Source organism: Kryptolebias marmoratus, linkage group LG4 (genome assembly GCF_001649575.2).
Source record: "Kryptolebias marmoratus isolate JLee-2015 linkage group LG4, ASM164957v2, whole genome shotgun sequence".
NCBI lineage: Eukaryota > Metazoa > Chordata > Actinopteri > Cyprinodontiformes > Rivulidae > Kryptolebias > Kryptolebias marmoratus.
The window spans coordinates 18,140,016-18,145,981 of NC_051433.1; the positions used below are offsets into that span (position 1 = coordinate 18,140,016).

The 5,966-nt window shown below is 42.1% G+C and overlaps 1 protein-coding gene across 1 annotated transcript in view; it reads right to left on the minus strand.

Moving 5' to 3' along the window:
- Positions 1-3,452, minus strand: part of LOC108239853 (vitamin D3 receptor B) — a 24,366-nt gene extending 20,914 nt beyond the window's left edge. Inside the window, exons 1-2 of the mRNA XM_017422834.3 lie at positions 2,896-3,452; positions 2,549-2,621 (exon numbers count right to left, since the gene is read on the minus strand). The gene's annotated coding sequence lies outside the window, so the exon portion shown is untranslated. The remainder of the gene's footprint in view (positions 1-2,548; positions 2,622-2,895) is intronic.
- Between the last annotated feature and the right edge of the window lie 2,514 nt (positions 3,453-5,966).

Below are 5,966 nucleotides of genomic sequence, written 5' to 3' on the forward strand. Positions count from 1 at the left end.
AGGGAGGCAGTAACGGCAGGCTGCCCCCTTTATGCTGGGCCCCTTGCTGAACTCTAGAGAGGGGAAAAGAGACAAGGCAGGGAGAGGCCCACTCAAACGCTCCGCACTGAAAGTCCTGTTTATGTCTGCGCTGAATTTGACAAAGAATGCACATTCTGTAACGCACAGAGTCGCGAACGCAGACAGGGAGCCGGGCGGACAGACACATGGACGTGTGGCAGGTGGGTGAAGAAGCATGTAGCCCACAAGTCAAGTTATATAACCCAACAACGCCAGTTCTCCGGAGGTACTTCCATTAAAAACAAACTATAAGGTTTCTTTAAACACAAGCCATTTAGCCATTCTCTTGAAAATGAAACCTTGTGTGTCAATGAGATCACCCGTAGAGAGATTTTAAAAAAAAGAAGAAATACACAATATGTTTTAAAAGTAATCAGGATGCGTATCCCTTACACTGATTTGCAGCAAATGTTACCTGTGTGATTCATTCTGGTTAGAAAATATCAACCACTGGAGGTCATTTAGGGCTGGAAAACATTAAAAAGAACTTAGCACGTCATTAATTAAAAAACTAAACAAAACAGTCTTTGCAGTCAAACACAGCAGCCTTCTTCTTTCTGTTAGGCCACATGCAGAAGGAAGCAACCAATTACTGTAGTCACAAAAAAACCGTGTGTGAGCGTGTTGGGGGTGGGGGGGGGGCTCGCAGTGAATACGGGGTCTAATGGACTGTGTCATCATCACCAGTTTGCAGCTCCGTAAACAACCTGCAACAGCCTGGCTCAAAAGAGACAAACCAAGCCCTCTGTAGCAGATTACCGCTACAGGTCTCACTCAATTCTGAAAAAAAAGCTCAATTTGAACCCTAAAACCTCTAGTCTTGACTGAGTGAAGTTCCAGTGCCGATCCTAAATGTTGCACACTTTTTGGCAAAAGTTCCCATCATTTAAACTTACAACACAAATTACTATAATTTTCTGAATGAGGAACCATTTTATTTTACACCTAAATCAGTAAGTCAGCTGACTGCAATAATTATTAGACAGAAGGCAGTCCTGTGGGTATAGATTTAAAGACTAACTCTGACATTTTTAAACTGCCAGCTGCTTAAAAGGCGATGGCAAACAATTATGTTTTTGCCTGTGTGTGTGTGTTGTGTTAGAAAAATATCTCCTCAACCACTTGACCAGTTTTAATAAAACCTTCACAAAGTAATTATTCAGTGTACCAAAACATAAAAAATGACTATAATCCATTGAGTTTCAAAGATTTTAATCTAATATTTGGTGTGTAAGTAGCTGAGACTGATCCCCAACACATAATCTGAGTGCTAACAGACTGTGCAAGGTCTGTTTAAAACTGTGACATTAACTACTAGAGGGCCAACTCTGTTAGCAAAATATCTCATGAACAACTGGTTGGATTGTACTGAAACTTTCAGGTAATTATTGGATGGAGACCCACACCTAGTTAACCTGTGGAGCCAACTCAGTTCAAGATGGTAGCGAAAGCCAACAGACCTTAGAAAAACCAAAAATATATGGTGTGGTAGTAGCTGAACATTAAGTACTCAAAGTCAACTCTGTCAGTCTGCTGACAAAGTACTGGACAGACTCTCACTGAAACTTTCAGATTATAATGACCAGGTGCACCTTCACAACTGATTAACTTTCGCAGCAGAACCATATTCAAGATGGTCGCCGCAGCCAGCTGACTGCAGTTCAGTCAATTTTACAGATCTCCTGCTAAAACTTGGTGTGGGTAGTAGCCAAGAGTCATTCCCAACGTGCGCCCTGTGTTTTCAGACTGGCATTTTCGAGGTCTGAACCAAAACAGCTACAACTTTGACATTTATTTCCTTTCATTTTTTGTCAAATTTGACAGATGTAAAAAAATAAATAAAAAAAACAAAAAAAAACAAGAAAGACTGAACTCAGATTTGTTGGAGAAAAAAAAATCCAACTGGTATCCCTTTTTTAATTACCTTCTGAAATCAAAGGAAAACCTAAAAATAAACACAAACAAAGCTGTCAAACCCTACTTTGTGTTGACAGTACATGGTGACTTCCCTGCGAACAAAACCACTAGTACATGGTGAACCAGCACAAACAGGAAAACATCTGCACTAAAACGTGACACACACTCTCACACACACACGCACATTTTGAGAAAAAAAAGACAGTATATGAACAAGTTGCATCTTTTTTTTTTAAATTGTGGGATGTGTGTACAAATAATCACAAAATTTAAAATGTATGTTACTATTTGGACCTGAACGGAAAAGGGGGGTAAAGGGGGTAATGTTTGGGGATTTCACCACTATTGGGCCTCGGAGAGTCACATCAACTTAACCCTCGTTTCGTTTTCACCTCCCAAACTCACCTATAACAACAAAAAGTAAAAGGCTAAAAAAAAACACCCTTCACAACTTGTACCAAGTCAATATAACCCCGGTTACACATTTGATAGCGTTAATAAATGACTCGAAGTTTCACAACACGCAGGTCCGATTTGCTAAGTGAGGGGAGAAAAAAGAAAACTAGCTTACCTGGAGTTTCAGCATGTCCTTGCACAATATGTAAGACTCAAAAGCTTTCTTCAGTTTTCCCAGGTCGGTAATCCTGTTTAATAGAAGAAGAGGGGGGGACAAAAATGGTATGTCGCAAGTCACTGAGTGTGCCTTTACCCTCGGACCTGACCTGCAGTTGCTCTGTTTATGTAACACTGAACTATTTTCAACAGCAACATACACACTCCGAAGTAATCTTTGCAGCAGGCGGGCAAGCGCGCAGGTAAACATCGCAGTTAATCTGCGCCTTCTTGCTCTTTCGGAGCAACAAAATCTCAATCATTCAAATCCCGATTGCATTCCTCCAGTGGCTGCGAGTTTCATACCTCAGCTCAACTTTTCTCCATGAAGACAGGCTCGAGTTAGCTTCTGTTTTCTTTTTTTTTTTAAATCCTCCCTAGTAGTCGCTGGTCGTCGTCTTCATCGTGGTCGAAAGTGTGCCTCGGTCATCGTTTCGCCCAAGTAAGTGTGGAGGCTGCCTCGGAGGACGGTCGACCGCGCTGCGCTACACTCAGAACTCAATGTGCGGAGACTTGGAGACAAAACGTTCAACTCGTACGCCCTTCCAGACGTCGACACACGCGCGCGCACACACACACATTCACTCACACACGCAGCATCGGTCGTAGTAGCTAGCGTTAGCGTGGCTAGCTGGCTGCTTTAACCGTAAACGCGGCGCCAAGTTCTGACAGTTACTTAAACGGTCTGCGGCCGCGAGCCACGGCCGTTGAGTTGAAAAACGCACGCGAGGGTCTCTAACGGCCAAACGTGCGCGCGAGCACGCAGAAAACTCGAATGCGCCGACAGCAGTCCGACGAAAAATAGGCTAAGCTTCCTTTTTCGAGACCCAAATAGATGGCCATTACTTTTTTTTTGTTATGCACCGCCCCCCTCCTCTGTTGGATCTCTACAGGAAAAAGGGATTTCCCTTCAGCCTCTACGATAGCCAATCACAGCTGGGCCTGGCGTCTGCCCTGCGCTCCGATTGGCTACATCTGTGTCGCGCTCCCATCTGTTTGGTCAGTCCCGGTGCTCGTAAGGCGCGGGGCCGCCCCCTCAAACAGGGGTGTGTCGTGACGTCAGAGGTAACGAAGAGGTAAACAACTTTGACCGCGTGAGGCTTAAAGCAACCTCGTTTTTACCGCTGATCTCTGAATCAGCGGAGACCCCGTTGCAGGGATTATCACCGTGCCCACGCTACATGCGGCACGAGTGTCTCAGTAGGTGGAAACCGCCTTCCCGAGGCCTGTTTTTTCTCCCCCCCCCCTCTCTGCACCAGTCCGGAGTGTCTTTGTTCGCATGTGCGAGCGCAACGCAAATGTAAAGAAGCTGATACGGCTGCGGTCGATATCGCGCGATTGAAACTTTATGAGCACTCGGGTCAAAGATAAAGCGTTTGATTTAATTACTTTTGCTCCATGTTTTCTTTGACACTCTTCAGATGTGTGCAGCGAGGTGTGCGTATCTGAGGGGTGTGTCTGCTCTGCAGTACACTGGTAGGCTGGAAGAAAGCGATGGCGTTGCATGTGCATTGCATGACAAATACCTAATTATCCTCACAATAGACGACTAAACCAATCCGTCGTCAAATAGGAAGGAATTCTATTTGTAGATTAAGTAGATTGCCTTATCTGTCTTTAAACCTATTAGTTTGGATTTGATCATTGATTGTAATGCGCATACACTTGTGGTAGATAGTTAAAATGGTGGTGGTGTGTATGTATGTGTGTATGGGTGTGTGTGTGTGTACAAGCGACAGCTCATTCAGTGGTGCAGAGAAAGTGCTTTCTCTCTATAAGTTTATCAGTTCTCATTTTAACTTAAAAATGAATCAATTTTAATTTTAATATCATCATTTGTTCCCCAAAAAAGGCTCCAACGCTGCCACCACGTCACAGCCTGTTCTTTGTCAATTTGGACAAGAAGTGGACCTGATAGCTCAGCTGCAGTCACATGGCTAAAAACAGAACCTGCAGAAATTAACTTCAGCACAGATCAGCCCGCTTTGCTCACATTATAGGTTGACTGAAAGTAAAACCAAACTGAAGCATGTCCCCGATGTTTCTTCACCAGACTGTAGTCAGCTAGAGAGGTGAGGTTTAGGTTTAACAGCTGAAGCGTTTCAAAAGTGCAACCACAAACTATCTGGGTCAGCTCTGCTTTTTTTTTTACTCTTCACCTCAAAATATACATATTTACTTGCACGTATGTATGGGTATATAAGGATGTTTTCATGCAGGTAAATGATACTGCGTGCACTCTGTCCAATGTTTGAATTAGAAAGACAAAATCACAAAAAGTCAAGATGATCGTCCATCCATTCATTGTCCACCTCCTTGATCCTTCTTTATTTTTGCACCTCTTTAAAAAAAAAATCTAATTACTTCTGCATGCTTTGTGCTATTTTAACCATTCCTGTATTGAAACGTTCAGCTCATTCAGGAGATCGGTGCTATGACTTTAGGTTTGGTAACTTTTATACTCCTCAAAATATTTACCTTTATTTTCCCAGTAGAAAACCCATTGAGATCTCAAGTAATAAGCTTCAGAATACCTGCTCTCTTGTTGTCTTCTTATGCTGCTTTTAGCTTTTGGCTACCCTTCTGCTACTTTTGGTTAGACTTTTGCAATTTTTAATTTTTTATCTAGTGTTTTAGCTACTGTTTGGTACATTTGAATTTTTGCTTGCCTTTTGCTACATTTAGCTTTTAACTGGTGTTTTTCTACTTTTAGCTACTGTTCTGCTCCTTTTAAATTTTAGCTACTGTTTGCTACATTTAGCGTTTTGCAATTTTGCAACTTTTAGCTAGATTTAATTTTTTTGGTACTTCTAGCTAGCATTTTGCTACTTTTGGCTAGCTTTCTGCAATATTTACCTTTTAGCTAGCTAGTGCTACTTTTAACTACCATTTTAGATTTCAGCTTGCCTTCAACTACATATAGCTTTTATCTAGTGTTTTTCTCCTTTTAGCTTTTAGTTAGTGTTTAGATCTTTTTAGCTAGTGTTTTGCAACTTTTGGCAAGCCTTCTGCTATATTTAGCTTTTATTGAGCATTTTGCTACTTTTGTCAATTGGTTTGTTCCTTTTAACTTGTAGCTAGTGTTCTTTTAGCTTTAACAACTCAGTTTCAGCTTCCTATTCAGTAAATGTCCGGTAAAGTCGTCCAGCACTCAGCGCTCACACACCGTATTTGTAGAAAGTGCACATTTCTCCAGTATTGTGCTGAGTGCATTCTTCATTTTCCTAATATCTACAATATGCAGTAGCTAATCTAGAGAAACACACGGTGAGTTTTACACAAGCCCAAAGGCCAGATGGTGGAAAAATGCAAAAAAAAAAAGTGTTATAAATTATAAAAGTCTCTAGGAGGAGAATACCCGGGAACCCCCCCCCCCC